This window comes from Desmodus rotundus, chromosome 12 (genome assembly GCF_022682495.2).
Source record: "Desmodus rotundus isolate HL8 chromosome 12, HLdesRot8A.1, whole genome shotgun sequence".
Taxonomy (NCBI): Eukaryota; Metazoa; Chordata; class Mammalia; order Chiroptera; family Phyllostomidae; genus Desmodus; species Desmodus rotundus.
This window is the reverse complement of record NC_071398.1, coordinates 44,407,111-44,429,203: the sequence shown is the minus strand read 5'-3', so window position 1 is coordinate 44,429,203 and position 22,093 is coordinate 44,407,111. Positions and strand designations below refer to the sequence as shown.

Genomic DNA, 22,093 nt, shown 5'->3' with positions numbered 1-22,093 from the left:
GGGCCACTGCTCGGAGCCGCCTTCAACGCCTGCAGGACTAAATGAGCCTCGCGCCAGCCTGAGGTATTATTATTCATCTAGAGGCGGGGCCCAGGTTTGTTTACACGCTACCATTGGTTGGATTTGAATCGGCCCGTCTGCGGGCGGGAGGTGGGGCGGGACTCCAGTAGACACGGGCCCGCGCTTGACAGCTTCGCTTCTGCAAGTGCCGGTGCAGCACGCGCAGCCAGAGCTCTGGGACCCTGAAGGTGGGGGTGCCTTCAGAGGTTGCGAGCAGCGGGGGCCGATGGACTGAGGCTTCCGCCCGTTACAGGATAAACGCTAAGGGGTGAGGAGCATTGTTTTTGTTGCCATAAAAATGTATAAGGTAAAACCAACCGGAAACGACCTGTCCGTCGACAGGAGACTCCTTAAATAAGCTGAGGTCCGACCCACAATTGGACACGAAATAACCGTAATATGTGGAAGCAATACATGAATCAACACGAAATGAGCTGTGTATGCAGTCAAGGGAGGAAAAGCAAAGAAGGGTACAGAGCATGTACTAATTTGAAAGGTGCGGGGGCGGGGGTGTGGGGACGCGTTGAAAACGCGAGACTTGCCCTGGCTGGTGTGGCTCCGTGAATTGAGCGCCGGCCAGCGACTCAAAACGTCGCTCCGTTGGATTCCTGGTCAGGGAACAGACCTGGGTTGCAGGCCAGGTCCCGGGGTCCCCCGTTGGGGGTGCGAGAGGCAACAGATTGATGTTTCGCTCGCACATCGATGTTTCCCTCTTTCTCCCTCCCTTCCCCTCTCTCTGAAAACAAATTAAATCGAAGGAAGAAAAAATATATTAACAGAAGTTGTCTGTGCGGAGAGAAATAGGGTAGGTGGAGGGTAGCTCTTTCATACTTTTGTAAAATTTGAACGTGGTATCACCCAAGGAAATACATAATTATGAAAATAAAAATATGAATTTCGGCGAACTCTCCCTTTGCGTCTGCTCCTCCACACTATTGCGTCTAGGAAAACTCTGCACTCGGTTATGGGTGTCAGCGATCTGCGCCCCCTGCGCCCGGCAATGGCATTGGTGGGGAGGGACAGGCTGAAATGAATTCCTTTACCTATTCATGTACCACCAGCCATGGATTTATTTGTTGCTTTAAGCGATTTAGGAATCACCTGTGTACATAGCTGTGCCATAGGTGATGCTCAGGGGAAGATGAGGAGCAGGGACGGGTGCCCTGCTCTTAGGAAAGAGAAGGGAAAGTCAAAACTGGGAAGGGACCCTTTAAGAAGAGAAGCCGGCCTCCGCTGGAGGCGTTGATGGGCAGAGGGGAGTTGTCCCGTTTAGAGGTTTATTACTCAATGTTCCAGGAGATTTGGAGAAGAGCATGCGAAGGACTTCCTGAAACTAATGAGTTTTGGCCTGTTACGGAAATTACTTGTAAAACCTTTTTCTGTTTAAGTGCGCTACAGGGTTTGTGAAACGTGGTTTATATGGCTGTGAAAGTCACTCATACCTAGAGTGAAAACAAGCCAGGCTACAGGATGATGGAGTTACAAGTAATGCTTAACTGAGCTGGGGCTGCGGACCCAGGTACCCACTGTATTTCTCCGTGTATAATGTGCTCCTACATTTTGTGCGTATTATGCACGGTATTATTATGCCTGTTATTATATCCATGGTATATATATGCATCCTTATTTTCCCCTCAAAAATGTGGGCAAAAAAGTGAGCATTATACTAGGCCAAATGCGAGTTAATAGACAAACTTCGTGAATGCCCCAATGATCCTAGCAGGTAGGAGGTTCTAATGTCATCCCTGGTTTACAGATGAGGAAACTGAGTCACAGAGAGTTTACAGAATTGCCAATAAGGATGTACAAGGATTCGAACTCAGACAGCCCTGCTCCAAAGTTCACACTTTTAGCTACCATATTACACTTGCCTCTAAAAGTTTCTGCCTTTCGTTGCATTGTTTTAAAAGCTATATGAAGCATGGTACACCTGAAACCTATATAATTGTATCAAACAATGTCACCCCAATAAATTCAATTTAAAAGAAGGGGGCAGTTCTATGAAGCTTGATGAAGATTCTTTTTAATTAAAAAATATATTTTATTTATTCATTTTTAGAGAGGGGGAAGAGTAGGAGAAAGAGAGGGAGAGAAACATCAATGTGTGGTTGCCTCTTGTGCACCCCATACTGGGGACCTGGCCTGCAACCCAGGCATGTGCCCTGACTGGGAATCAAACCTGTGACCCTTTGGTTCGCAGGCCGGCGCTCAATCCACTGAGCCATACAAGCCAGGGCCAAATTTAATTTTTTAAAGTACCTCTTACACAGGAAAAGTCCTGCTGTTGGCCCTCCTACCCCTCTGGCCAGGCAAACTTCTCAGCGTTTCATGTACGTGAGCTCACTGAGTAGTCGTGACAACAAGCCGGAAGTCAGACTTATCATTCTCCTTCCACAGATGAAGAAACTGAAGCACAGAGAAGCTAAATAACTGGCCCAAGGTCCCACAACTCTTTGTAAACAAGAAGAGGAAGACAAGGGATCGGGCAAGTCATGGCAGGGAGAGGGAGGATGGTATCCACAGTAGAGAGAGAGAGAGAGAGAACGTGAGTGAAGCTGAACCATTGGGCTGATGAGCATGAGACAATGGCTTTGGTGAGATGGCAGGGCTGAGGTCAGTTCGTTAGTCACTAGGAAAATGCAAATCAAAACCACAATGACAGACTACTTCCCAGTCACTGGGATGGCCATAATCCAAACAGGAAGAAATAAAAAGTGTTGGGAGCATGTGGGGAAATCAGAACCCCATCCCCCATGCAGTGCTGGTGGGTAAACTGGTGCAGCTGATGGGGAAAGCAGTTTTGTGTTCCCTCAACAAGTTGCACATGGAGTTACGGTAGGCCACCCCTAGGTATATACGCAAAAGAACTGAAAGCAGGTATGTAAACAGTAACTTGTACACGAATGTTCATAACAGCACTGCTTACACTAAGCGAGAGGTAGAAACAACCAAAATATCCACCAATGGATAAATGAACGCACAAAAGGTGGTAGAGCCATTCAACAGAATGTTATTCCACCATAGAAGAACAAAGTACTGATTCATGCTATAGGAACCTTGGAAACTTTATGCTAAGTGTAAGAAGCAGATATAAAAGGCCACAGAGTATATGATTTCATTTATTTATTTATAGAGGGAGAGACGAAGGGAGGGAGAGAGAGAGGGAGAGAAACATCAATCAGTTGCATCTCACACACCCCCCAACTGGGGACCTCGCCCATAACCCAAGCATATGCCGTGACTGGGAATCGAACTTGCGACCCTTTGGTTCTCAGGTCAGCACTCAATCCACTAAGCCCCCACCAGCCAGGACAAACTTTAGAATACAATATTTTTTAATTTAAACATTTTTTTTTAATTTTAAAAAGGTGGTGAGAAAGCAGAGGTGTTGATTACACATGACTTAAAAATAGTGCGTATGGCCAAGTCTACAAAGAGAGGAGCCAAAAAGAGCTGGGAGGGGCGGCTGGTGGAGGGAAGGAATGCAGCGGTCTGGGGAGATGGCATTCGAGTGAGGTCTAGTCCTTGCACCTGCTCCAGAGGGGTTCCTGAGAGTCTGGGGAGACCTCCTTGAGCTCTGGAGGGTCTACAGGGGGTACAGGCCCAGCCAACCCACAGGGTAGACCAGGCTAGGATGGGGGAGCCCAGAGCAGGCACCTGACTCAGACTCAGCCTGAAGTTTGGGAAGGCTTCATGGAGGAGGAGGAGATAAAGAGGAGTTTGACGGGAGAAGCAGTGCGAATGATCTTCTGGGCCTAGAGTGGAGAGGCAGCCTGGAGTTACAGTACAGAACAACCTTGACACCTGCCTGATGGAACCCCTCCTGTGGCTTCCTGGTGCCCCTGGGGCGAAGTCCACATTCTATAGCTTGACATCAGTTCATTCCACACACACTCCCTGAGCACCTGCACTGTGTGGGCCAGGGGGAGGGGAGAGGGGGGTCGGGGAGGAATGCTGGGACAGTGGGGATGAGACAGGCCCAGCCCTGCCCTCACAGGGCTCACTCCGCAGGGGGGGACAGACAACAAACAAAGCACTTCCGGTGGTGTGACAGATACCAGCTCAGCTGCTGATCTCAGAGCTCCGGCAGAGGTGACCCAGCCCCCGGGGGCTTTCCAACCTCTATACTAATTTCTAAAGTACAATTTCACAATTCTTGCTCCTCTACTGTTTGTCCCTTTAATTTGTTTTTACAACCAATTTTTTTTCTTTTTCCTTAAATGGGTCCCCAGGGGGCTCCCTGAAATAGTCATGAAATCGCAGGGTGTGAGGGACTGCTTACTTTTCCCCCTCTAACATTGGTTGAAATGAATGAATGCCATTAAAAGACGTCATCTGGAAATTATCTCAAATGCTACTTTGGGGACCTTTGACTTGGAGATTAAGGGAGGCCTTCCAGAGGGAAGTTGATTATAAGATAAGACTTGCAAGATAAGGAGACTTGTCAGGCCAGGGTGGAGGGGTAGAGCAGGTGCAAAGGCCCAGAGGCAGCAGCTTCTGGGAAACCAGGCAGGGCGGGTTGCTGGGGTGTCAGGAGCAAGGCTGAGGGAGGCTGCGAGGTTGAGGGAGCAGGCGGCCTTACAAGCACACCAGGTATTTGGAAGTTGATTCCAAAGGTGATACCTTGTCATTGAAGGCTTTGTTGTCATCGTTGTTGGTCCTGTACAAGTCACACACCACAAAACTCACAAACTTGCCCTGGCCAGGTAGCCCCGTTGGTTGGAGTGTCATCCCGGTGCTCCGAACTGGCGAACCAAAAGGTCACCATTTCAACTCCCAGTAAGGGCAGGCTGGGTCCCCAGTTGGGGGCATATGAGAGGCGATGGGTTGATGTATCTCTCACACATTGATGTTTCTCTACTTCTCTTTCGTCCTCCCTTCCCCTTTCTGTAAAAGTAAATTTAAAAAATCATTTTAAAAAATAAAAAAGAATTAAACTGTACAGTTCAATGGTTTTTCATGTATTCTCGATGCCCTACAACCATTACCACCATCTAGCTCCAGACCATGCATCGCGCTGAACCCTGTCCCCAAAGGATTTTAGGAAGGCGGAGACTTGATCCGCTTTACCCATTCCTAGCATCCCTTTGGCCGTCAAGGGGGAGAAGAGGGGAAGCAGGGAGACCAGTGAGAAGCTGGGGCTCACAGTCAGAAAGAGGAACTTAGGAATCCGATGGATCTTGGTTCAAAGCACGACTCATTTATTTAGTAACTGTGGCCTTGGGTGAGTGACGGAGCCTCAGCTGTTCCATCAGAAAAGTGGGACTAAATCCTCAGGTTACAGGGAGGACTGGCGAGGACACAGACCTGACACGTCGGGTGGAATCGGTTTCCCCACAGCCATCGTCGTCATTATTCCCATCAGCTTCCAGGACCCAGAACAATCCCAAGTGCTTCCTCAGAGGTGGTTGCTTTTTGGATGCTTACAATCACCTTATAAGCAGGTGCTATTATCATCCCCACTGACGGAGGAGGTGCCGTAGTCCATGCGGGCTGCTGTAACAGAATACCATAGACAAGGTGGCTTGTAAGACACAGAGATTTATTTCTCACGGTCCTGGAGGCTGAAAGGCCAAGATCAAGAGGCCGACAGATTTGGTGCCTGCTTCCTGGTTCGTAGACAGCTGTCTTCTTGCTGTGTCCCCCACGTGGAGGAAGGGGCAAGGAAACTCCCTGGGGTATATTTTATTTTTTTTCAAGATTTTATTTATTAACTTTCAGAGAGAGTGGAAGAGAGGGAGAAAGAGGAGAAAAACATCAATGTGCAAGAGAAACATCGGTTGGTTGCCTATCTCATGCCCCCAAATGGGGACCTGGCCCGCAACCCAGGCATGTGCCCTGACTGGGAATCAAACCTGCAACCTTTCAGTTTGCAGGCTGGCACTCAGTCCAGAGCCACACCAGCCAGGGCTGCAGTATCTTTCCTGAGAGTACTAATGCCATTCATGAGGATTCCACTATAATGATGATCACCTCCCACCTCCTACCATCACAATGGAGATTAGGTTTCAGTGTGTGAATTGGGGGCTGGGGGCCACAAACACTGAGTCTAGAGCAGGAGGAAACTGAGGCACAAAGCGGTGAGGTCACTCCCCGGAGGTCACCTAGCTAGCCCAGGGCAGAACCAGGATTAAAGCCCAGATCCCCACCCCCCCCTGCCCTTCTGTGCGTGACTGTTAGTCAGTCTAGGCGAGAGATCATCTCCTGGACCACGTGGAGACGTGGGGACGCAAACAAGAGGAACGACCCATAGGGAGAGAGAAAGGCCTGGACGGCAGTGAAGTCCGGGCTGAGCCCCTCACAGGCACTTGGGAAGAAGCCCTTTCTCGCCGGAGATGGAAGGCGTGAAGAAGGGGCAGAGAAACTGGCATGGGCCTGATCCCGAAGCAGGGGGCCAGTTATCAGGCTCTGATGCTGGGTGAAGGAGAGGGTGGGGAATGGGTGAGGAATGAGCTAGGGGGTTCCCCCAAATGACCAAAGGGACCCACAGAAAGAAGGGAAGAACAGGGTGACGTCAGAAAACAGGAATGTTGCTCAGATGGGCAATACTGGCCGCAGGGACTCCCACTCATGAGGGACAGCAGAGAGAGTGACCATCACACTGACCTGCCTCCAGCCCACCTTCTCCCCCTCTCCCCGTGTGCAGAACCTTGGCCTTGTGACTTCGCAGCTCCCCCCATCAAGACATGGCATCTGCTTCCCCAGCCCTGTGAACTGGAACTTGCCATTTGGCCAGTAGAATGCAGCAGAAGTGTCCAAGTTCCAAATCTAAGCCTTGAAAAAAATGTAAAAATTAAAAAAAAAAATCTGAGCCTTGAGAGGCTCTGAGTATCTCTCTCTCTCTCTTGCTTCTCTGCCTCCGCCATGAGAACATGCCTGGGCTGGCTGGCTGCAGCGAGGTGAGGGAAAGGTGGAGAAGACTCAAAGCTGAAGCTACTCTAAAGTCACGCAGTCTCCAGCTAATGAAGCACAGGATGGCAGAGTCAGGCCTGAGCCCGGCCAAGGTCGGCGGAGCCTGGCCCAGATAAGCAATACTGTCCAGCTGACCCGAATGTACGTGAGAAAAAGTAAATGTTGTCATTGTAAGTCTCTATGTTTTCTCAAGAGGGCTCATTAGGCAACGGTGGCTGATACAAAGGAGAGATTAAGAGCTGATATGAATGTGGGCATCCCCAGCATCTGCCTTCTCGTGCCAGGGAGAGGCAGCAGGAGGAAACCACGTAGTACTCCAGGAAACCCAAAATTCTCTCACCTTTCCTTTGCCAGCTTCCCCTTGAAACTCTTATCTCAATATCCAGATCTGTTGGCTGCTAAGAACCCAATATGTCCCCCTCGACAAAAGAGACACGTGGTCGACAAGTAACAGCTTTGCATCTTGTGTCGTTTATTAGCTGAGAACTATTGTTACCATTTAAGTAAAGGTTCAGGCCTTTAATTTCATGGGGGTTGACAATCTTGCTGAATTTCGGGAAAGGAGGTGATAGGCATGGGTAGAAGGGAGAGGAGTGCCCACCTCAGCCGCCCACGTTACCTGCACTGAGGTGGCTTTGACGGCGTGGCCTTCCTGGCGCCCTCCCTCCCTTCCAGCGCTGCACGCAGGGGCCCGCAGGGTTTGATAAGGAATGGGGGGGTCTGTGAATATTGGTGCTTCTGTTAAGAAAATTAGTGTCCTGGGTGTCCTCAGACACAGGACACACTTGGATTTTGTTTTCTGCAAGGCAGAAGCTGCTCCTTTGGAATCGGAGCCTTGGGTTCTGAATGGAGGCAGTGGATCGGAGCGTGGGTCCATCTGCCAGGCTGGGCAGTTGCTGCTCGCGCTCAATGAACCTCTGAGCAAAACAGAAAACAAAACAAAATCTACCCCACACACACACATTTGTTTTTATCCTCGCCCAGGGACATTTTTTCATTGCTTTTAGGGAGAAAGGAAGGGAGAGAGAGAAACATCAATGCGAGAGAGAAACATCAGTCGGTTGTGTCTCATACACACCTCCACCAGGGACTGAACCCGCAACCGAGGCCTGTGCCCTGACCAGGAATGGACCCTGTGGCCTTTCGGTTTACCAGACAATGCTCCAATCAAGTGAGTCACACCAACCAGGGTGGTCCACAATTTTTTGGCCTCTCTTCCCAATGCCTTTTTTTAAAAAAGATTTTATTTATTTATTTTTAAAGAAAGGAGAAGGGAGAGAGAAAGGGGGGGAGAGAAACATCAATGTGTGGTTCCTTCTCATGCGCCCCCTACTGGAGACCTGGCCCAAAACCCAAGCATGTGCCCTGACTGGGAATTGAACTGGCAACGCCTTGGTTCGCAGGCTGGCACTCTATCCACCGAGCCACACCAGCCAGGGTCCCCAAATGCCTTTTAGAAAGGACTGCAGCAGCTGGGTTGGAGCCAGACTGGAGAGGGAAGAGGGGGAGGAAAGAGTATAGGAGAAGCAGGTTCAGAAAAGAGAGGGAAGAAAGGAAGGAGATAATCTCAATCCTCGAGAGAGGATATGGAAACCAGGGGTTGGGGGATTGAAAGGGGGTGGGCAACAAAAGGCAGGAAGATGAGGGGGCTTGTGCTCTGGGGACAGCCGGCAAGGGGCTTCCCATTGCATCACTTCGGTTTGCACAGGGAAGTACCAGGTGGGACATGGTCCTCAGCTGGAGGACGGGTGGGGTGCGGGTGGGGAGGCCTGGAAGGAAACAATCCTCTTTCTACCCAGCATCACACCAGAGACGCGGAGAGAATGCCCTGTGCCCTTTTGAGGTCTGTGACTTCTGATTCAGGTAAAACCCGTCAGGCTGGCTGGGTGGTTTCCTCCTGCTGCCTTTACCTGGCACAAAAACGCAGATGGCTGGAGCTGGGCCAGGTGTGTACTCCGGAGGATGAGAGAGGTGAGGAGTTGGAAGGTGCTTGAAGAAAAGGCTTCAAAAGATGAATCACAGGAAATGTAGCCGAGCAAAGCAAAGAAGTGATGAAAAGGCAATAGAGAGGAGAAGCCGGTGGCTAGGGTGGACCCCACACTCCTCCTGAAGAGCGTGTTTTCCTCCCTAGCTCCACTGGGGCTTCCCTTTTCATGGTTTTCCTTCCACTTCTCTGGTTCCTCTTTTTTAAAATATATATATTTTTAAGATTTTTAAATTTATTTTTGGAGACAGGGGAAGGGAGGGAGGAAGAGAGGGAGAGAAACAACACTGTGTGGCTGCTTCTTGTGTGCCCCCTACTGGGAACCTGGCCTGCAACCCAGGCATGTGCCCTGACTGGGAATTGAACAAGGACCCTTTGGTTCACAGGCCTGCGCTCAATCCACTGAGCTACACCAGCCAGGACTAAATACTAAGGATTCTTAATCTACTCATTCGATCAGCAAATATTACTGAACACCTTTGGTGGTAAGAAGGATGGGCTTATTCCTAGCTGCGTGGCCTTGGGAAAGTTACTTAACCTCTCTGAGCCGGCTTCCTCATCTAGAAAATAATTATGATCATAATATTCCTATCTCATCAGAACGTTGTGCCACATAGAGCTCCACAAATGTTTTCTGTTTATGTTATAGATTATAATTAGGGTGACCAACAGCCCCAGTTTGCCTGGAACTGAGGAGTTTCCAGGGGACACAGGGCTTTTGAGGCCCTAAGGTCTGGGCAAATTGATATGAGTTGGTCATTCTGATGTAAATATATGTTACTAATAATAGTATTGATTATTACGACCCCTTACTAAGTGACATGGGAGACAGACTGTTGAATAAGGCCAGACAACACTTTCAGGAAAGCACATAATCTGATAGCAGAAGCAAAAGAATTACCAAGAAAACCAAACACAGCATTATGAAATATGTTTTGTAACATATGGAATCGTTAGAAAGGTTACTCTAAGTATAAATAGCTCCCCTGGGAGATAGGGTGCTGTAGTTTTCACACAGTGCCCCAGAGAGCGCTTTGCACATGGCAGGCAGTCAGAAGGCATCTGCTGAATGACTTGCAAGATGACGAGGCACAAATGGAGCCGTGCTGTGGGAGCGCTCGGCATTCTCCAGCCTGAGGAGCTGCTCCGTTCCCCTTCCTCCTCCACAATCGCTACCAGGTACTACTGGTCATTGAACCAGCGAAATGGTACCCACTCCCGTGACTCTGTCATTTTAATGGCTAAATATTAAGAAACAGGCCGTCCCTCCCTCCCTCCCTCCCTTTCTTCCTTCCTCTCTATCTCTTTCTTCTTCGTGTCGCAGTTTTTCAAGTTCTAATTTCAACCAGAAACATCTTGCCAATGTCTCTAACAGAGATGTGGCCATGCCGTATCCCCTTCAAAACCTAAAAATATGAAGGGTTGCCGGGGCTGGTGTGGCTCAGTAGATTGAGCACCGGCCTGCAAACTAAAGGGTTGCTGGTTCGATTCCCAGTCAGGGCACATACCTGGATTGCAGGCCAGATCTCCAGTAGGGGACACACAAGAGGCAACCACACATTGATGTTTCTCTCCCTCTTTCTCCCTCCCTTCCCCTCTGTCTAAAAAATAAAATAAATAAAATCCTTAAAAAAATTCTGAGGGTTTTTTAAAATTAACTTTTTTATTGGACTACAATTCACGGAACATCAAGTTATCCGTTTTAAAGTACACGATTCAGTGTTATTTGGTAAACTCACAATGCTGTGCAATCATTACTTCCATCTAGTTGCAGAACATTTTCTTTTTTAAGAAATTAATTTTTAAGATTTTATTTAGAGAGCGGGGAAAGGGAAGAAGGGAGAGAAACATCAATATGAGGTTGTCTCATGCACCCCCTACTGGGGACCTGGCCCACAACCCAGGCATGTGCCCTGACTGGGAATCGAACCGGCAACCCTTTGGTTCACAGGGTTGCACTCAATCCACTGAGCTACACCAGCCAGGGCTATTTTTTAAACATTGACTTTAGAGAGAGGAAGTGAGGGAGGGAGAGAGAGACATGGATTTGTTGTCCCACATATTGAAGCATTCACCAGTTGCTTCTTGTATGTCCTCTGACCAGGGATCGAACCCACAACCTTAGCATATCAGGTCAACACTTTAACCAAATGAGCTACCAGGCCAGGGCTTAGTTGCAGAACGTTTTCATTACCTCAAAAGGAAATTCATCCTCATTAAGGAGTCAGTCCCCACTGTCTGACACCCCATACCCAGGCAGCTACTAATGTACTTTTTTTTCTTTTCTTTCTTTTTTTTTTTTTTTTAAGATTTTATTTGTCTTTTTAGGGGAGCGGGAAGGGAGGGAGATAGAGAGGGAGAGAAACAGCAATGTGCAAGAGATACATCAATCGGTCTCCTCTCACATGCCCCCAACTGGGGACCTGGCCCACAACCCAGGCGTGTGCCCTGACTAGGAATCAAACCAGCATCCTTTCAGTTCTCAGGCCAGTGCTCAATCCACTGAGCCACCCCAGCCAGGGCTAACCTGCTTTCTGTCTCTATGGATTCGCCTGTCCTCGACATTTCATATAAATGGAATTATACCATATGTGACCTTGTGCATCTGGCTGCTTTCACTTGGTACAATGTTATCAAGGTTCATTTCATGTTGTGGCATAGGCCAGTGCTTCGTCTCTTTTTATGGCTGAGTAATATTCCATCGTACGGCTAGACCACATTTTGTGTATCCATTCATGTATTGATGGAGGTTTGGCTTGTTCCCACCTTTTGGGTGTTATGATTAGTGCTGACGGGAATTTTTTAAGGCATTTTCATCTGGAAGGGCTGTCCTGATGGGAAATGCCCTTCTACACACAAACCTTACCCACAAGTCTCCACATATAAATCAAGGCAAAAGGTCATTGGCACACACACCAGTGTCTCCTCCAGACACATCCTGAGGCCGGTGGCAGCCACCTCGCTCCCCCCACACTTGTTCCCTCCCGGCGGTGTCATCAGAGGTCGGAGTTGTCTGGCCTTCGAGAGGCTGTAAGCTCTCCCACGGGCGGGAATTCTTAGTCCACTCTGGGCCAACAAAGAGGCAAATCAAGGACACGGATTCTTCTCGAGATTTCCCAGCTTTTTTTTTCTTCTAACAAGGCTCCTCATGTTTTCTCTTTCATCTCTGCAGCATAAATTAGGAGCGGAAGGTAGACAAACTCTCAATATTTCTTAATGTCTATTAAATACGTGTAAGAATCCTCGTTAAATCGATCCTAGAGGTTCAGTCCCATCTTGCTAAGTGGGGTGACTTGCTCAGAACCTCCTCCTTCCTGAGTCTTGGCCCTTTTATAGAAAAGTTTATCACTGGGTCAGGCAGAAAGCAGACACTCTGTGTTCCTGTAAGGGAAGAAGGAAAGGCTCTTTCTCGAATCGTGTCAGTGGTTACCATATTTTGCCATGTATAATGCACACACTTTTGCCCAAATTTTTGAGGGCAAAATAAGGATGTGCATTATACGTGGGTAGCACCTGAAATACCTTGTCTCTCTTCTTGTGTTTTGTAATTATTTGTTACATCAAATGTCTTGTACCATAATATGTTAAAAAATAAATGCTAAAATCCTTTATACTACCAAAAAACAGTATCTAAATATAAATTTAAAAATTTAATTAAACAATTAAAAAGGATTTTCTTCCTGAAAGTTTGGGCCATAAACGTGGGTGCGCATTATACATGGCAAAATATGGAAAGTCCTACCTCCCGTGAGTAGATTCTAAATGGCCAGGGCCCCGGTTCCTTATTTTCTTGGCTGCTCAACTCAAGTGTGGCACACAGCGAGAGCCTCAGTCTTTTTAAATACTTGCTAAATAACAGAAAAAAAAAGAAATAGCTGGAAAACTGTTCCCAGGGTTTATATCGTGCCTCTCTAACTGTATCTCCCTGTGACTAGTGTGCCCTGGAAGGGCTTTCAAGGGTTAAGAGGGGAATAGAAGGACCTACATGAATTGTTTCAGAGGCCAAAGTCTTGCTTCCCCAGCTAAGCTAATCTCCTAAAAAATTAAACTAACTATGGAGCAGATACTTTTAAAAATCAAATACATATACACACACACTATATCTATATGTACACACACACACACGTCAGAGCATTTGCCTGGGTTGCAGGCCAGGTCCCCAGTAGGGGGCGTGTGAGAGGCCACAAATTGATGTTTCTCTCCCTCTCCCTCTCTACCTCCCTTCCTCTCTCTAAAAATAAACAAACATTTTTTAAAAAGAAGTTAAATTTGTTCTCCAGTGTGGCTGTATTATGCGTAAAGATTTTACGCATTGCCAGCATTGTACACGTATCCCTTGGCCCACCCGCTAGGAAAAATTTAAAAGTTTGCCAAACTGGTAGGTGTGACATGGTATCTGCGGCTTTAATTTGCATTTCCTTGCTTTTGTGGTCAGGCCTCCTTTCATATGTTTCCCCTTGTATGAAGTGCCTCTTCCTATCTTTTATTCTTTTTCTTATTGGGTTGTCACATTAATTTGTAGACTTTTAGAATAATTTCTGAACGCTAATTCTTTGTGTTACGCATCGCAAGCTGTCCCCGAAGTGTTCAGTGTTTGTCACAGGGCAGGGAGATGTCGATTTTTTTTTCAGGAGCGTAAATCCTGTTCTTTGAACCCTCATCTACCCAGTGGCCGGGGGGCCTCATTTCCCCCATCAAGGGCACAGATCACACTGCTGAAACTCAACAGTTTGGAATGTTTGCTAAACACATGAAGAACTTCTCCTAAAATGAAAAACTATTTCTAAATTCCTGCTTTGGCGTAATCTATGTGATCTCCCCCTAGTTTCCTTTGTCCGTAACTCACATGGTTATAGTCACACTGGTTTTTGCTCCTCTTCAAATGGGCCCACACCCCTTCCTACCTCAGGGCCTTTGCATTTGCTCTTCCCCCAGGTAGTTTTGGAGGTCCCTTCCTCATTTCCTTCAGGTCTCTGCTCAGTATAACCTCCGCACTTAGAGAGGCCTTTACTGATCTGTGTTTAAAAAAAAAACAAAACATCTTCTAACACTCTCTATCCTCTCCCCTTTATTTTTCATTAAAGTATAACTACATTGCGTTATAAATGTATCTGCCTGTCTCCCAGTGGAGGTATGCTGTCCAGTCCCTGAGCCACTAGCAACATGTGGCTATGGAGCCCTTGAAATGTGGCATATAAAATATATACCACATATGGGGGATAAGTGGCGGTGAAAAAAAGGCAAAAGAAAAACCCATAAAAAATAAGATATATATCAGATTTTGAAGAGTCCCAAAAGAATAAATTATCTCATTAAAATTTTTTAATTGATTATATGCTGAAATAACATTTTGAGTCACAGTATCATTCGAGTTCATTTCACTTGGATATTTAAACCTTTCTTTAAAAATGGATATGAGGGCGCTGGCTGGTGTGGCTCAGTGGATTGAGCGCCTGCCTGCAAACCAAAGGGCTGGCAGTTTGATTCCCAGTCAGGGCACATGTCTGGGTTGCCAGCCAGGTCCCCAGTAGGGAGCACATGAGAGGCAACTACACAGTGATGCTTCCGTCCCTCTCTTTCTCCCTCCCTTCTCCTCTGCCTAAACATAAATAAAATCTTTTTAAAAAACCAAAATCTTAAAAAACAAAACAACTTTATTAAGCTACAATTTACGCGAATCACCCATTTTAATGTACAATCCAACGACTATTAGCTTGTCCAACCGTTCACTGTAAACTATTTTTAGAGTATTTACATCACCCCAGTCAGATGCCCCTCCCGCCAATTTACAGTCAATCCCCATTTCTTTCCCCGGGGAACCCACTAAGGAGCATTCTGTCGCCATTGATTTTTCGGTGTTCAATTTTTAAGGAATGAATTCCCGTGTAAGTCTTTCCAGGGTGCAAACTCCTTGGCCAGGCCGCACCCCCAGGCCATTCATTGCTCTTCCGGGTTTCTGTCTCTCGTTCAGCCCAGAGCCAGACCCCCCATGTGGCTCAGCGTCTGCTGACACAAAGGCGGAGCAGCTCGCGTCCCATTTGTGGGTCTCCAGCCCCACGTCTCCCCAACCACTAATGAGCAGGCGTCGCTGGCTCCTGCCTGGGAGCACGCAGGGGCTGCCTTGCAGGCCCCCGACCCTGCGACGAGCGACAGCGGCCGCGGCTCTCACACCCCGGCGAGCAGCCCGCAGCCCGGAGCAACCCACAGGAGCCGGAGCTCCCCCGCGCTGCGTTCTAATGTCGCCCTCAAGGAACAATGGCCAGGGACGCCCGGCCTCCGGCGCGGATAGCGACGGGCCACCCTCGCCCCCAAGCCGCCCTTCCCCAGCTCCGCCTTCAGCGACTCTCACCCCCAACCGCCCTCCTTCCAAAACTGCGACCAACTGCCTTCTCTCCCGCCCGCCGCCGGTCACCTGACCGCACCGAGCAGGGCCCCTCGCGGGGCCCCGCCCCTCGGTGACCGCCAACAACCCGAAACTGCGCAGCCGGGCCGCACGCGCGGGGAGCCTGGGCGACGCGAGGCGTGCGCGTGGTCGCTCGGGCCGGCGCGAGGCAGCCCGAGGCCGGGCACGCGCGCGCGCGCCGCGGGGGAGCGGGGCGCTCCGGGGGTGAGCTGGGTTGCGCGTGCGCGCCGGGCCGGCGAGCAGCGCGTGGGAGGCCGGAGGCCGCTGGGAGGCCCGCGAGGCGCGAGGCCCGGCGCGCGAGCCCCCGGGGGCGGGTAAAACCCGGTTGCTGCTGCCCCTACCCCTTCCCCATCCTCCCTACCTTCTCTTTTCCGCCCCTTCCTCACTTTTAACATCTATCCACTTTTAAAATCTAATTCGTAATAACATATTTCTTTTGGGGTGGGGGGCATCTCCCTTTCGAGAGGCGCAGCAGGCGCGGCGGCCGGGCACCCCTTACTCCGCGTCACGCACGCACCTTCTGCACCCCAACAGCTCTGGGCCCCACTGCACCCCCGCAACCCCCATCACTTTGGAGAAGACGTTCCTCAGGGGTCCCTCGACCGCTGCACCCCCTTTTTTCCTACCCCGCCCCCCCAGGCCCCAACTGCTCCCTTCCAGCTCCCCAGCTCGCGCCGCGAGCCCTACCCGACCTCCCGCACTTTCTGCATCTCCGCCTTGCATTCGCCCTCTGCTTCCAGGACCCTTCTGCTAGAAATCCTTTCCTCCTAAAGAGCCCCGGTTTAGGGGACCCAGATTTGTTTCTTTTTAGGATCTTCCAGCAGAAACAAATACCTGTCCTATGTTCCTTGGTCACCCCCCTCCCCCTCCTTTTGGGAACTTCCTCTAGCAAAAAATTATTTTTTCTTTCTCAGATTTTTCCCTCCATTGAGGATCACGTTCCAACAAAAATCCTTCTTTCCCATCAAGAGTCCCCATTTTGGAATATCTTTTCACTGAGAACAAACCGACTCAGTCCTTCCATTTTCCCTCCCACCTAATATTTATTTTTCCAACCTCTTCCCCAGCTCTCCAACCAAAATCCCTTCCATCACCAGTTCCTCCTCTCTCAGGCTTCTCCCAGCAAAACCCTTCAGTTCCCTTCCGGGAGGGGAGGGGGCGGTGAAAATAAGGAAAGAAAGAAAAAAATAACTTTTCCTTAACAACAAAACTCCTTTGTCAACCTAGATCACCCCAGTTTCGTATTTTCTTCCTTCTTCCCAAAATTGCCCATTTTCCCCAATTTCACACCTTTGCCTCTGCTTCTTTGAGGACACAGGATCTGACTGCTCCTTCCTCTCCACCCCACCACCTGCTTTCAGGGTGAAAGAAGTTGGCTGAGAGTCCTATATTTTTACCACCCAGCGTTCCAGGAGGAAATACCCAATGGTCTGTCACCTGAACTCCCCTCCCTGTGGGGCCTAACCTGGGCCCTCCTGTTCCCTGGAGATTCCCTCCTCTCTTGGTGAGTTTCCTCCCTTTGCCCTTGACCAGAGACACCCACTTTGTCAAATGGATTCCTCCCTTTCTCAGAAAGATTTCTAATCCACCCAAGAGTCTCTGTGCCAATGGGGAGACAGGTTCAAGTTGCTGCTTTGGGAAGTCACATAAGGAAAAGGTTTATTTACCATGCATGTTGACTCTCTGGAAGAATGCAGACATCTATTAGGTTGGTACACGCTTAATCGTTTATTGCAAAACAACTTAGCTACCTACAGGGGATGGGCAGCTAGAGACCCGGAGTGTGGCGAACCAAAGATCGCGTGCCCCATCTAAGCAATGCCAGCCAGTGGAAACGGCCGTGCGGAAATGCCAGGACACAGTTGCTAGAACTTAATTTTTTTTTTTTTTTGAGAAAAGACCAGAACACTGTCTTTATGTGAAACCTTGTGATCTTTAAATGCTGACGAAGAATTTATTAAGTATTTAGAGATAGGGCAGGGTCCTTACAAAGCCTGCTGGCCACCAGTTTGGAATTGGGGGTTTAGAGTTTCTTTCTGTGACAGACACACACACACAGACACTCACCTGCTTGCACACGTACAGGATTTTTTCCTCTTTAGAGCAGCAGTTCTCAAACTTCGATCTTAGGACCCCGTTACACCTAAAAATCAATCAAGACCCAGAGAGCTTTCCCGCATATGAACTGTATCAGCTGCTATTTGTTGTATTAGAAGTGTAATAAACTTTTTAAATATTTATTAATTTATTTGAAAATGGCAATAAGTCCATTGTAGAGTAACATAATTGACATTTTTATTAAAAGCGTGTATTTCAGCAAACAAAGATTTAGTGAGGATAAAAGAAAAGATGACCAAAAAAGAAAGAAAAAAAATTGTGAGGATAGTGGCATTATTTTACATGTTTAGAGTCTCCTGGATTCTCAAATCTTCTGCATTCGGCCTTTTGAGATTATGTCCGGTAGCCTCTGAAAAGTTCCACTGAGAATAAAAAGGTAGATAACACCCTGCGTATCACTATGACAATAGTCTTGACCTCGCAGACTTCTTGAAAGACTGTTGAGAACCCCAGGGATCCCCCCACATCCACCTTACGATGACGACTGCTGTTCTAGATTTGAATGCTTATTTGCGTTGTCTGCTAGGGTTAGCTTTTGGGGTGAGACACTTTAATGTCTCTTTTCTCGTTTAGTTGATTCTATGTGAGAATATTCCCTGGAAGGTAGAGCTGCAGCCTTCTCACTCCTCCATGTCTTTCTCTTTCCCAAGGAGAGCTTCCAATCTCTTACCAGGAGCAATCAGAGGAAATGAGTTAACCTTCTGGTTAAAATTACAGATTGGTTACATGGCAGGATGAGGGAGTCTTCACTGAATGGTCTATTTAAGAACGTAGCCCTGGCTGGTGTGGCTCAGTGGATTGAGCACCAGCTTGTGAACCAAAGGGTCGCCAGTTTGATTCCCAGTCAGGACACATGCCTGGGTTTCGGGCCAGGTCCCCAGTAGGGGGCATGTGAGAGGCAACCACACATTGATGTTCCTGCCCCTCCCTTTTTCCTTCCCTTCCCCTCTGTCTAAAAATAAAATAAATAAAATCTTTTTTAAAAAGAACGTAGCTGCAGAATTAGGGCAGGAGTCTAGTCTCAGGTGTGGAGTCATAGCAGAGTGGAGGGGTTAAGTGTGAGGGCTTTGAAGTCAGACTACCTGGGTTTGAATCCTAACCTTGATTTTGGGCAAGTTATTTAACTTCTTTGGACTTTTCTCTACCTCATCTGTAAGATAGGGTTAATAATATAGTACGTGCCTCAAAGGGGCATTGTGGGAATTAAGTGAGACAGTAGACAAGCAGTTACCGTAGTGCCTGGCATATGATAGGGCCGCAATAAATGTTTACTGCTGCTGGCGCTGTTCCAATGACGATTACGACAGAGGCCAGGAGGGAAGATGAACTGGAGGCCAGAGCCCGATCCAGAGATGACAGTTGTCCTTCAGCTTTGTCCTGTTGATAACTATAGGGCAATAACAAATCAAATAATTTTCAAGAAAAGCCAGAAATCCCATATTTCGTTGAAATCTCTCCATTAAAAAAAAAATGTGACGACTCACCCAGTTTTAAAAAACACTGCGTAGGCCAAACAAAATAGACCTAAAGTTTTCGATACTGTTTGGAGTGGGAAAAGAAGGAAGGAATTTGCACAGCTGGGGTCAAAGCGGCAGGTCTCTCTTTTCTCCCGTCTCCCAACCAGCTGATGTCACTAAGGGGCGGTCACTCCCTCCCTGGTAACATCGAGGCGGAGAGGGACAGGAGACATTGGCAGTAAGGGGAAAAAGGAGGCTTTTCAAAGAGAAAAAGAGGTGGCACCATGGAATCCTGTCACTTGTCAGTGACAGGGATGGTAAGAGCCTTCTTTATCAGAATTCTGTGCCAAGCAAGACACCGTGAGAAGTAGAGACACGTACATAAGACAAAGTTACAACCGTGTGGGAGCTTGCGGTCTGGGGAAAATAGAGGAAGCTGAAAGGTAATGAACTTCCCAGGCCATTTGGGATAAGTGGTAAGTGGATTGTCAGACCAGTGCTTATCCGAGTTCTGAGGAGGGAGAAAGAACCTCAGACTTTGTTCTATTGGGAGTCTTCTCGATAGCAGAAGGGGACTTTTGGGCCTGATTTGGCAGGGCTGCATTTGGTAAAGCTGAGTAAAGAGAGGCAGGTCAAGGGAAATTGCACATGAGGGACCTAAACTCAGACATCTGTAAGGGCCTGGCGAGGCATGTAAATGAGTGAGGTGCGAGGGCGTGAGAGAATAGGGAGTGGTGGAGACTGCGGCAGACTGGACACTGCGTGCTGTCTCAAGGCAGCTGCAGCTTCTCAGCTGCAGCCAGCTGTTGCTTTGCAAGAATCTGCAGACTCATTGTTGATAGATCCCCAGATTTTTTTTTAATAGAAATTGGAACGCCTTACTTTAATGAGGAATCTCTATAGCTGCAGTGTCCAATGTGGTACCCACTATCACTTGTAGCTATGGAAATGTAAATAATGAAAGTTAAATAAAATGAAGAATTTAGCTACCTGTGGTTGGCGGCTATCATTAGTGCAGATTTAGAACATTTCCATCAGCACAGAATTCTTTTAAAAAATGTATTGATTGATTTAGTGAGAGAGAGAGAGAGGAAGAGGGAGAGAGAGAGAAACATCGATCTGTTGTTCCACTTATTGATGCATTCATTGGTTGCTGCTTGTATGTGTCCTGACTGGGAATTGAACCTGCAACCTCAGTGTATCGGAATGTCACCCTAACCAACAGAGCTGCCCAGCTAGCGCCAGAAAATTCTTTTGGACACTGATGCTCTGGCCGAAAGAAATCTGACAGATTTTTCAACTTGATAACTAATTGAAAAATGTTTAAATGTACAATACAGCAAGCTAAATGAAACGGCTCTGTAGAACAGGCAGGTATGTTCCCATTGTTCCCTCCCGCCCAAACAGTGCCGCGGTAAATACAGTTTACCTAACCGTGGATGCAGTGCTACAGTCCAGAACTGGATGGCAGGTTACCTTCCAAGGAGGGTGTAGCATTTCACAGGAGAGTCCCTTCCTTCTCCCACCCCCACCAGTCCTGGAAGGATAGGCCTTTTCTTTTTTTTTTATTCTCACCCGAGGAGAGAGGATGTTTATTGATTTTAGAGAGAGATAAAGAGAGAGAGAGGGGGAGAGAGAGAGAAAAACACTGATCGGTTGCCTCCCATAAGCAATTGAACCCACAGGCCTAGGCATGTGCTCTGACTGGGAATAGAACCTGCAACCTTCTGGTGTACAGGATGATGCTCCAACCAACTGAACCATACAGCCAGGGCAGTGGTTCACTATTCCTTTTTTAAAAGAAAAAAATTAAAATTGCTTTGGATCCTCAGTGTTGACTTAAATTGTTTTTTAAACTATTAAACGAGGTGTAAAAGATGCATACGGTCCTAAAGCTTACAGTTTTTGTGACGCCATAAAGCTGAAATCAATTTGCAAATTAAATATAAACAAAGCAACCAAACCAACGTATTTCAAATTACAGACATTAATTTAATGAGCAGGGTGCTCTTTTGCTGACACTTAAGTGCTTACTTGAGACAAGTACTTTGCAGACCACCACAGAGGGTCCTTTTGGGTTTAGCAGGCCCCGTGATGTCTCAGCTGTTCCATGCCTTTCTCTGAACTGCAGCAAAATCTCCATTTGCTCCATGATGTCTGTTGACTTTTTTTTTAAGATTTCATTTATTTATTTTTAGAGTGAGGGGAGGGGAAGGAGAAAGAGAGGGAGAGGAATACCAATGTGTGGTTGCCTCGAGCACCCCAAACTAGGGACCTGACCTGCAAGGCGGGCGTGTGCCCTGACTGGGAATCGAACCGGCAGCCCTTTGATTTGCAGGCTGGCGCTCAATGCCCTGAACTACACCAGCCTGAGCTCTGTTGGCTTTTAGTTGAGCCCAAAGGCATTATTATGAGCTAAATCCATCTCTATCCTCTTCTCGTTAGCCTGTGGCAAGTAAAATAGTCCTTTTGGGCATTTGTGCAATTATTGGGTTGGCCAAAAAGTTTTAGTTTCTTCTGTACAACGGCACTAGTAGTGTCTTAACTTCATTCAAAATAATTTTATTATGCTGTATTGTGATAGCGGTCATATCCACTGTGCATTTTAAAAAAACACCAAAATTGGTGAATTTTTGTGCAGCCATTTTAATATTGAAGATGGAAGAAAATACGCAACACTTATTATTTCAAGAAAAGTGCAAACAACGGAAATGCACAAAAAGATGTGTGCAGTGCGTGCCTAAGGCGCTGTGACTGATCGAACGTGTCAAACGTGGTTTGTGAAGTTTCTTGGTACTATTGACATTTTGGCCAAATAATTCCTGGCTGTGGAATTGTCTTATGTATTGGAAGATGTTCAGCAGTACCCCTGGCCTCTACACATTAGAAGCCAATAGCAGGAGAGAGCTGACATCCTCAAATATCCAAATCAATAAAGTTATTGGTGAAAATGAAAAATCTGTCTCTTATTTAATGGGAGAAACCATCCAGACCCTTTGGCCAATCCAATACAAACACTCCCTGGGCATTGAAACCAACTGGCAGTGCTGGGTTATAAGGTAGTAATCCACTAATCCAGATACACTGATTTTCTTCTTCTAGCTTATTTTCAAAATGAAAACACAAAATGAAAAAATCCTTAGAGTATTTGGACTCTCG

At 47.6% G+C, this 22,093-nt stretch overlaps 1 protein-coding gene across 1 annotated transcript in view; it reads left to right on the top strand.

The window, feature by feature from the left end:
* Window positions 1-8,794: 8,794 nt before the first annotated feature.
* The window catches only part of ZNF541 (zinc finger protein 541), a 39,518-nt gene continuing 26,219 nt past the window's right edge, over window positions 8,795-22,093 (top strand). Inside the window, exons 1-2 of the mRNA XM_053915433.1 lie at window positions 8,795-8,835; window positions 16,721-16,863. The gene's annotated coding sequence lies outside the window, so the exon portion shown is untranslated. The remainder of the gene's footprint in view (window positions 8,836-16,720; window positions 16,864-22,093) is intronic.